Here is an 11,226-nt window from a genome sequence, read left to right as displayed (position 1 = left end):
CAGAGACGTCAAGGGGCTTGCCCAAAGTCACACATCTAGCAAGAGTCTGCACTGGCCTCTGGTTTTCAGACTCCCGAGTGAGCCTCAAATGATAGTGGTCTGTTTCAAAATATGTATATTGGCTTTCCCTCTCCTGCTGCTCAAGGAGCTGGCCACCACTATGGTGAGTCTTCTTAGGGTTTAGACACTATCCGTTTAGCATCAGATCTTTGGCTCAGATCTTCAATCTTCTCAGCCTGTCTCCTGGAGGCCTCTTGTCTGCTCCCATGTTGAAACCAGCCAGAAACCTTGCTCCCAGAACAAATGACACTGTATCCATCAGAACCAGGAAGTTCATGACGCAGACTTGGTTATGGATGTCCTTCATCCTGGAAAGACCACAGTGCCCAACGTTGAAATTCGAGAAAAATGGACCAAGATGTACAAGATAACCCCAGACATCATTTCTGTCTTTGGATTCAGAGCCCATTTTGGTGGTGGCAAAATAACAGGCTTTGGCGTGATTTATGATTCCCTTGACTATGCAAAGAAAAATGAACCAAAGCACAAACTTGCAAGGCACGACCTATATGAGAAGAAAAAGACATCAAGAAAGCAGCGAAAGGAATGCAAGAACAAAATCAAGGAGGTCAGGGATTCTGCAAAGGCAAATGTCGATGGTGGCAAAAAGAAGGAAGGGAAAGCTTAATGGAGGATGTTTATCCTTGATGATAACGTTTCATCAGAGCATAAAGAAACTATGTAAAAACTTCAAAAAAACAACCATGTATATGAAGAGACTAACACTCCTTGGGCTTAATTACTTCAGATGATCCATTCCCCACAAATATTTATATTTTATTTCTCCATTTTGTTAGCGTCTTCCATTCCGAACCCAAGCCATATCCCCAAGTCATTTCTTAATCTTGGGTGCATGAACTTGTTTTTAACATAGATAGATAAACTATGTCAATATACTTGGTTTCCTTTATAGTCTTACATATTTTGGTTTATGTACTTAAAAAATTTTTCTGAAAAAGAATCCATAGATTTCACCAGATTGCCAAAGAGATCCATGACATACGCATAAAAAAGTTAAGAACAAATATCTGAATATCTGGACTAAGTCAGCAATTTGACTTATTGGTACATATTTGCCATCTGGTGGTCACAATAGGTAGCTGCAGGTTTATACTGCACCAAAATTTTATTGAGGCAAACTCCTAGAAGTTGTATTTGGAAGAAGCCATAGAGATGTTCTAGTTCAGGACCCTCATTGTGCCAGTAGTTTTAGGACCTTTTCCCCAACCCAATGAGGCTCTCCTGCTTTGCTCTGAGGTTTCCAAGAACCAGTTGCAGTGAAAATGTTAATTTGATTCAATTCTGTTGCATTCAGCAATTGATCCAACATCTAAAGTGTGCAGGGTCCTGTGGGGGCACAAAATGCAAAGGTAGCTGCAACACAGTATCTGCCTTCAAGGAGCTTACAGTCTAACGAAGATGAGACAATAAGAGTTGTACACAAATAACTAAGACACAAGCCAGAATCTAATAAGTGCCCAAGAAGTCAAATAGAAAAGTGGAAGAAATTTGGAGACGGAGAGATAACTTTTAGACAAAGTAAGGCTGGGGTTTTGAAGAAAGTGGCACCTGAGTTGGACCTTAAAGGAAGTTGGACCTTAAAGTAAGAGGTTAGGGAGAGGTAATGCATTCCAGACACAAGGGATGGGACTAGCCACTAAGAAACAGTGAATGAATAGTCCAATTTGGCTAGAAAGTAGAGTATCGAAAGGAAAGTAGAATGAAATAAAGCTGCAAAAGTAGATTGGATTCAGATTATGGATAGATTGGATAAGGGAGAGAATTGGAAGATCAATGAGGAAGATTATTACAAAAGTCCAGATAAGAGGTCTAGGGCCTCAACTATAAGGTGGTTACTGTGGGAGGTGATGTAAGAGACATTGTGGAAATAAAGTTGACAGGACTTAGCAATAATCTTGGCTATTAGGGATAAGGGAAAGACAGAAGAGTTGAAGATAACTGAGATTTCAAGCGTAGGAGATTGGGAGAGAAGATGATGATGTCCTTCACATAGGATCCTAGATCCCAGTTCTTGGACAGGAAAATGTCAGCAGCTATCTAGTTCTATCCCCTCATTTTATAGATTAGGAAACTGAAGCCAAAGGAAGGGGTGAGGCTTGCTGAAGGTTACGCATGTAGAGTTAGAGGTAGAGAGGGTTACACATGTAGAGTCAGAGGTAGAGAGGGTTACATATGTAGAATCAGAGGTAGAGAGGGTTACACACACAGAGTCAGAAGTGGAGAGGGTTGTACATGTAGAATCAGAGGTAGAGAGGGTTACATATGTAGAGTCAGAGGTAGAGAGGGTTACACATGTACAGTCAGAGGTAGAGAGGGTTACATATGTAGAATCAGAGGTAGAGAGGGTTACACACACAGAGTCAGAAGTGGAGAGGGTTGTACATGTAGAGTCAGAGGTAGAGAGGGTTACATATGTAGAATCAGAGGTAGAGAGGGTTACACACACAGAGTCAGAAGTGGAGAGGGTTGTACATGTAGAATCAGAGGTAGAGAGGGTTACATATGTAGAGTCAGAGGTAGAGAGGGTTACACATGTACAGTCAGAGGTAGAGAGGGGTAAAGAGGGTTATGCACGTAGAGTTGGAAGTAGAGAGGGTTACACATGTAGAGTCAGTGGTAGAGAGAGTTATACATGTACAGTATAGGTAGACGTAGAGAAGGCTGGAAGAGAAGCCAGATTTGGGGAAGGAAGGCGATGACTTCACTTTGGACTTTTGACTTTGAGGTGAGGTGTCAGGATGACATCCAAGTGGAGAGGGCCTTCTGGGAGCTGGACATGTTAGACTGAATCTCTGGAGAGGAATTGAGCCTGAAGATATAAAATCATACTGGGACAGCCTGGCCTGTATAGACAGAGTCTCTTTCAGTGCCTAAAGTTATTTCTGATGACTAAGATATAAGGAGCTTCATGACTCTTGGAATCAAGAAGACCTGGACTCACACATCTGCTGACTATATGACCTGGGAAGTCTCTTAACCTCTCAGTGCCTCTGAGAAAGAATTCTCTAAGACTAAGTTTCAGACACTTGCAGATGTACATGGGTTAGAGGGAATTCCCTCATGAGCAGTTCCCTACACTCGTGAATTCCCAAGTGAGACTCAGAAAAGAGACCAGGGCAGCAGTTGTACTGGAAAGGACAGTAATTGGCTCTGCTTCTGATATCCTCTGCGGTCCTGGGCAAAATAACTTGACCCCTCAGGGCATTTGTTTCCTCAATTGTAAGGTAAGGGATTGAATTGGATGATCTCTCAGTTCTTTTCCAGCTGTAAATCCTATTATCAGAGGTATGAGGAGATTCTGCAGGATAGGGAGTCACTTACAGGACTGACCACATTCTAAGAACAGGGAAAAAGAAGCAGTGGGGAGAAGGGCAAACATTAGAGCTTAGAAAGAGGAGAAAGGGATGAGATGGGTAGTTGTCATGCTCACCATTTGTCAGGGCTATGGATATGGCAGAGGTAGGTGGGGGGGGGTGGAATTGTAGGGGTAGAGGGGGAAGATGGGGACTCCTGGGTGGTGAGAATTGTGGTTCTGGGGTTTATCGGTTGAAGCCTCAGCCTCAGCCCCAGCCCTCCCCCTGCGACCAAAGCCCCAGAGCTTTTGGTCTCAGTTGGTCTAGAGCTACAAGTTATCGAGAGAGGGCGCCCAGATCCTTGAAATGACAAGCAGCCCCAAGGGTAGGCGGGAGAGCTGCTTATCTCTTATTCTGGGAACACTGTCTTGCAGTCTTAGGGCTTAGAGCCTTAAAATGTCAGAATTTTGTCCACACATGTGGACATGTCACATACACTGTAGGCATGTATCAATATACACACAAAAAGACATACATATACATGTTCATGCACATGCACCCACACAGATATATGTGTGTGTGTATACATATATCTGTACCTACACGTTAAATTACCCATGGACATATTTGCATAAAGATACACATGACTCATAGTGTAGTAGATAATCACACTGGTTTTGAAGTCAGAGGATTTGGGTTCAAATCCCCCTTTTTGTTATCCTCTGCATATGTGACCTTGGATGAATCACTTTCCCTCTTGGGACCTCAGTTTCCTCACCTACAAAATGTGGAGGTTGATGTAGATTATCTCTTAGGTCCCTTATAGCTCTAAATCCTGTCCCCCCCAAAATTCACTCCCTGGGAAAACTAGAAGCAGATGCACTAGTTGCTCTTGATCTGAGGGATTTCAGACTTCCAACAATGAACAACATAACAACACTACAGTTATAAGACAGTCTCCTAAATTTGCAGAATAATGATTTGCAAGATAATGCCTCCTTCAGGAAAAAGAAGGGGGAAAGGGAGGGGAGATGAGAGGACGTGATGACCACTCATAACAGCCTCTGGATCCCTTTACCCTCTTATTTCTCTTTCAAAGTCTGATCAGTGTCACAAACCTCCCATAATTTCATCAAGCTAGTAGGTCTCTGGAAGAAGTAGTCAACTCCTTGGCAAATGTTCAAGGCAACCAACCAATTGATCAATTAACAAGCATTTCTTAAGTTCCTACTATATACCACAGGCACTTTGCTGGGTGCCAGGGATACAAAGAAAAAGGGCGATTGTCATCAACTCAAGGAACATATATTCTATGGGGAGATATGTGTTCACAAATAAATACAAGATATATACATACATGTGTGTATATATATACATGCATACATATGTATGTACATATATATATATATAATACAATAAAGATGATTTGGGTCAAGGGATGGGATATGAAGAGCTGGAGAATCACGAAAGGACTCTTGAAGGAAGTAACCCTAGAACAGAGACTTGAGGGAAGCTAGGGCTTCCAAGAGGCAGAGGAGAGGAGAGAGGTATGAAGGATTCAGAGGCATGGAGGACTTTTTCCAGTAATGGGACAGCATGCTCCCAGAGGTGAGGGAGGGGAAGATTTGTTTTTCTGTTCTTAATATATCTTTGAAGTAAATGTTCCTTTTTAAAAATTTTTGTTGTTGTTCTTAGGCATGGGGGCAAGAGATGGAATGTCATGTATAGGAAACAGTAAATAGGGCAGTTTGTCTGGAATGTAGTGTGTATGAGGGGGAGTTATGGGGAATAGGCCTTGAAAGATTACTGCATGGTCAAGAGTTTTAAATGCTAAGCAGTGACATTTGTATTTTAATCCTAGAGGCAGTAGGGAACCAGTGCAGGTTTTTGAGCAGGGGAGTGACATGGTCAGACCCAGGTTTTAGGAATACCAGTTGGACAGCTATGTGAAGGATGAATGGGTGGTGAGACTTGAGGCAAGCAGCACAATTTGTAGACTATTGAAACAATCTAGTTGAGAGGTTATAAGGGCTTGAACCATGGTTCTGAGTAGAAAAAAGAGAACGGATTTAGGGATACAAGAAATGTCCTTGAGAAAAAGGTACAATTGGCACCTGATTTCATCTGATGTGATGGTAAATGAGGTTCAGTATATGAAGATGTCTCTGAGATTGAAAATCTTGGATTTCAAAGAATGGTGTCACTTTCAAAAGACAAAAGGAGTTAGGGAGTGGGTATAGGTTTAGAGGGAAAGGCAGTGAGTTCCAGTTAGGACATGTTGAGTTTGAGGCAGCTACAGGACATCTAGTTTGAAACGTCCAGCAGGTAGCTGGAGTCCAACAGGGACTCTCTAGAGCTCAGGAAGAAAATAAAGGATAGACGTCTAAATCTGAGGATGGTCAACAGAGAGATGGTTGTTCAATCCACTAAATTCACAAAGTGCTGATAAGACCAGCAAGAGACAATGTGTAGATCGAAAAGAGGAGCCAGAATAGAGCCCACCCCACTCCCACCCTGTGTATAGCACATAGACTTTAGATGATGATCTTCCTTTAAAGAAGTCTTTAAAGAATCTGTCCAATAGATAGGAAGAAACCCCAGGAAAGAGAGTGCCATGAGAACTCAAAAATACAGAATGTCCAGAAAGGTCAGGAGAATGGTCATCAGTGTCAAATGCTGCAGAGGTCACAGAGGATGAGGATTGACAAAAGGCCATTAGATTAAGCAATAAAAAAGACTGTTAGTGACCTTGGAAGAGAGCAGTTTCAGTAGAGATGTGGGAATAGAATTCAGATTGTGAGTGGGAGGTAAGAAAGAAGGCTACCAGCGTAGGTAGGTTTTGCAAGGCATTTGAGGAAACACATAGGATGATAGCTTGAGGGAATTATTTTAGGGTCAAGTAAAGTTGTTTTTCTTTTTTTTAAGGGTGGAAAGATCTGGGCATTTTTTTTCCTAGGCAAAAGGGAAGAAGAAAGGATTAAGGTAAGGTTGAAGATTAGGGAGATAAAGGGAAAAATGAAAGGGCAAGCTCCTGGAGGAAACAGGAGGGATTGAGATCCAGGGCACAAATAATGCAGTTGGCATTCTCAAGAGGAAGGTCAATTGATTCTCCAAAACTGGAAGGAAAGGATGAGAGAATGGAAGGTCATGGTGGTGGTGGATGATATTGAGGTGATTTGAAGTGTGGAACTGAAGAAGAGAAGGTGCTCTTGGCTGATGGCCTCAATTTATTAAGAAAAGTATGAAATCAGATCCTTTGTTGAAAGGGAGGATGGTGTGGGCAGTGTGATAAAGAGGAAATATGACATAGTAGAAAGATCAGTGTCAGGGAACCACACTGGCCAGAGTTCTAATCCTATCTCTGGTCTAAACCTTGATTCCAAGTTCTAACCTTATTTCTTCAACTCTCCTACAGCAGAGGGGTCAAACACATGAACTACAGGTCACATGGTAACCCTGCCCAGGAAATATTAGGAAATGTTTAACAAAATAAATAAAATGCAATCAAGCGTAGATAATATTAATTTTGATATGGAGTCAATATTGTAGTCCACAGGGATCCTTATGTATAGATTAGTGGCCCCTATTTTTATTTGAGTTTGACACCACTGGTCTGTAGGGCATCTCTAGCCTCATACTCAGCTATATGGAGTTTAGAAAGTAGTTATTTGTGTAAGTTATGGCAAGTCACATTCCCTTCCCTGAGTCATACCTTCATAATCTGAAAAATAATGGTATTGTACTAGATGGTTTCTGTCTTCCAAGGTTTCTGCTAGCTCTAACATTCTACAAGCTGAATTCCTTTGCCGTTCGGATATTTTATTTACTAAGGTCTCAGAAAGTTCTATGACTGTTCAAAAACCAGCCAAACTTTCTACTGCATCTCTGGCTTAAAGACATCTCCAGAATATCTGGGTAAAAGGCAAGCAGATATTTCTGAGAGGAGGAGGAACTTAACTTGGTTTCTAAGTCCATCAGGCCAGATTTAAATGAGCCCTAACTGGCATTAGTTCAAAATGTCTCTCAGCTGCCTCAGCATCATAGATCATAGATTTAGATGGTAGCAGACAGCTTAAAAGTCACCTGGGTTAATCTCATTTTACAGATGAGGAAACTAAGGACCAGAGAGAGGTAGTGATTTGCCCATTAGTTAAGTAGCCAGAATTCAAATCCAGATCCTAAAATAGATTACAAATCACACCTTCTACTCCACCACATTACTTTTTCTCTATCTCTCCTCCCCACCCCCACCCTCTTTCTTTCTGCCGGTCCCTCTCCCTAGTTCTGTCACTCTGTTCCTCATCTGTCTCCGTGTCTGTCCTGCCCCTCTGTCTGTCTCTGTCTGTCTCTGTCTGTCTTTCTTTTTGTCTGGCTCTCTGTCAATCTCTCTCATTCCCTCTCTCCCTTCTCTCTGTCTCTCTCTCTGTCTCTGTGTCTCTGTCTCTGTGTCTCTGTGTCTCTCTGTGTTTCCCTCCCTCCCTCCCTCCCTCCCTCTCTCCTCTCTCTCTCTCTCTCTCTCTCTCTCTCTCTCTCTCTCTCTCTCTCTCTCTCTCTCTCTCTCTCTCCCTCTCTGTTTTTGTTTAGTTCTCTGTCAATCTCTCTCACTCCCTCTGTCTCTTTCCCTTCTCTCTGTCTCTGTCTCTCTAGATTCTCTCTCCCTCTTCCCGATCCCCTGTCCTCCCCTTCCCATTCCTCTTGAGCTGGCTGTGGGGCGGGTAGCCGCTCCTTCGGGCCAGGGTAAGGAGAACACCGAGGTAGAGGAGAGACAAGAAGGGCAGGCTCCCGCCCCCGCCCAGGGCAGCCCTTTGTCCCCAGGGGCGCCGGGACTTGTTTCGGTTTTTTTCCTCGATTTTCTCCTAACAGTTTCCCGGGTAAGGCGAGGTCAGGGCAGGTCTCGCTTCCTGACCCTGCGGAGAAGCGAAGGAGCCGCCGCCGCCTGTTTGATGGGCCGCGGGGTCAGGAGTCGCCGCCGCTGCCGCCACTGCGCTCCGGTCCGCCGTGCCCAGGGCCGGCTCACCGCGGGATCTGGACCCCTAGAACCCAGCCCAGGCTGCTGCCCGAGAGCCGGGACTTGGGGTGGCTCGGAGTGTGCCCAGCCTTTCAAAGCTGCCGAGGTCAAGGCAAGGAAGGGATAGGAGAATGGATGGAGGAGGTAACTACCTGGGAGGAGGAGCGGCTGGATCGGAGCTGCCATGGGCCTGAGAAGGCTCCTATTTACGAGAATAAAGCCGAGCCCGGAAAGTGGGCCAGGCTTTGGTTAGACAGAAAGGATGGGGAGGTAAGATTGAGGCAGGATTGTTCATTGAGTCTCGTCCAACCCTTCGTGAACCCGTGGACCATACGGTCTATGAGTTGGCAAAGGTATTGGAGTGGTTTGCCATCTCCTTCTCCACCGAGGCATGATTAGGGAGCAATTGGAGCGAAGGTTTAAAAATTGGACGGGGACGGAGTGGGGCTAGGTACATGCAGGGGCCAGTCGAAAAGACGTATTGGTTAGGATGACAGTCGTTACAGTTCTGTAAGTGGTGGGCAACCGTCTCCTCTATAAGGGCTGCCCTCACCACTCTAGCTCCCCACACAGACCCAGCTCCCGACCCCGACCCAGATCCCAGAGGGCAGTATTCTTTGAAGCTGAACCTTAGGCAGCCCTATACTCCAGTACCTCGTACAGGCAACTGAATACAAATAGACAGCTCGGGACAAACACCCACAATATTGAAGTCCAATGGGGCTGTTGATCTGGGCCTCTCTTCTTTCTCTGTACTCTCTCCCTTGCCAATGTCATTTCCTCCTAATGTGTCAGCTACCATCTCTATGGAAACAATTGCCAAATTGATATCTCCAATCCTCACCTCACTTTTAAGTTCTAACCCCACATCTCCAATTGTCTTTGGGAAGTCTCCAGCCCTAAACTCAGCTATTTGCAGTTCAGAAAGTAGTTATTTTCAGGTTCAGGTGTGGGGAAGGTGAGGGGCAGGTGAAAGGTCACATTCAACTCATCATTATTATCTTTCCTCCAGAACTAGTCATTTTCCCTACCCTTAGGCATGCAAGTGGAATAGGTGTTTCTGAAGAGATAAGAACCCTTCTGAGAGAGGCCTAGGCAACTGACCCAGAGAAATAGTAAGAAGGGGAAATATGCTATCTAGAGAGACCTTGCTACAAGAAAAGCAGTTTGGAAGCATCTCAGCAAAGCTGAACTGAGCTGATATCTTCACTGTCTCCTCAGCCAGCAGCGTGTTATTACTAGTTATTAATAACTGATGTTTATTGCTTTAAAATATATAAAGTCCTTTACATTATCTTATTTCATTCTTACAATAGACAGTGAGTTAAGGCTGATGTAAATTTCAGTTTGATAGAAGGAACACCTTTCTAAAAATTAGAGCTGTCCAAAAGTGAAAGTGAACTGCTTCTGTAGGGAGTTCTCCATAATAAACCCAGGTTGTATGACCACATCCATGTGATGTTATAGAGGAGACCTTTGTTCACATTGAGATTCCAATACAGACCTTTTTAGAGTTGAAGTTTCTTTCAGCTCTGAAATAGGATTCTAAGGTGGGCAGCTAGGTGGTGAGGTGGATAGAGCACCAGTGCAGCAGTCAGGAGGACCTGAGTTCAAATCTCACCTTAGACACTTGACACTCACGAACTGTGTGACCTTGGGCAAGTCACTTAACCCCAATTGCCTCATCCTGGGTCATCTCCAGTCATCCTGATGTATATCTGGTCACTGGATTCAGATGGCTCTGGAGGAGAAGTGAGGCTGGTGACCTCACTCAAAAAACAAAAGTCAAATGCAAGTCATGTCATTATTTCTCTGATAGCATGGTCTTCGGCAACAAAGGATGAACACACACATCTCTTTAGGATTCTAAGGTAGGTGGGGTGGTATAAATATCATCCCTATTTTTCAGATGGAGAAACTGAGGCTCAGAAAGGTTAAATGACTAGCACCCAAATTACACAGCTCTAAAACTACAGATTAGAAAATAACATGTTTCCTGATTCTTAAACTAGATCACTTTCCATTACCAGGCTCCATTACTAAGAATGCCTTGCCTAGCCGAGGGTGACCTCAGAACTACTTTCCTGCTCTAGAAATAGCCAAAGAGTCAGCTACTAATCCAGATCTTCCTTCTGCCTAGAACCCATTCCTGCCCTTTAGTTCTTTCTGCTGCAATACCCAATCTTCAATAATTATAGGGACCTGACTTGAAAGGCAGCTAGCTGAAAATGGAGTGAACTTGGAGTCAGCAGGACTACATAAAAGTCCTTGATCTTTCTGCATCTTTGCTTTGTGAACATCTCCATGCCTCAGTTTCCTCATCTGTAAAAATAAGAATATTGATAATCTTTTTTATAACCCACCTCTCAGGGTTGAGAGGAAAGAGCTTTGTAAAGTTGTTAGATCCTAGATCCTGAGCTAGCTAAAAGTAAGCATCTAGGCCGAACCTCTCACTCACAGATGAGGACACTGAGACCCGTAAAGATTAAATAACTTGTCCAAGGTTACTCAGGTAGTATATGTCAGAGGTAGGATGTGAACTCAAGTTCTCTGACTCCAGCACCAGTGCTGGTCCTACTACCTCTCTTTGCCATTGCTGTAGAAATGAGTACTATTAGTATTGCTACAAATGAAACCCAACAGCTCTCCTACTCCCCTGGGCAAGGCTGGGCTGTTCCAGGAAGTTTAACTGAGCCTTAGTCAGCAGGAACCAACACCCCCTGCAACTTGGCCTGACACCTAGCTGGGAAAAGGGCTCTAATTCTAATTCATTTTTCCTTTTCCCTTGACCAGGTGAGGTAGGAGCCTGCTGACCCCTTGGCAGGATTTCCCCCCCTAATGTTT

General features: G+C 43.9%; 1 pseudogene; it reads left to right on the top strand.

The window, feature by feature from the left end:
• The first annotated feature begins 266 nt into the window (after window positions 1–266).
• On the top strand, window positions 267–688 carry LOC140518316 (small ribosomal subunit protein eS24 pseudogene; annotated as a pseudogene).
• The last annotated feature ends 10,538 nt before the right edge of the window (window positions 689–11,226 follow it).

Source organism: Notamacropus eugenii, chromosome 1 (assembly GCF_028372415.1).
Source record: "Notamacropus eugenii isolate mMacEug1 chromosome 1, mMacEug1.pri_v2, whole genome shotgun sequence".
Classification (NCBI taxonomy): domain Eukaryota; kingdom Metazoa; phylum Chordata; class Mammalia; order Diprotodontia; family Macropodidae; genus Notamacropus; species Notamacropus eugenii.
The sequence above is the reverse complement of the archived record's forward strand: the minus strand, read 5'-3'. Positions and strand labels throughout refer to the sequence as shown.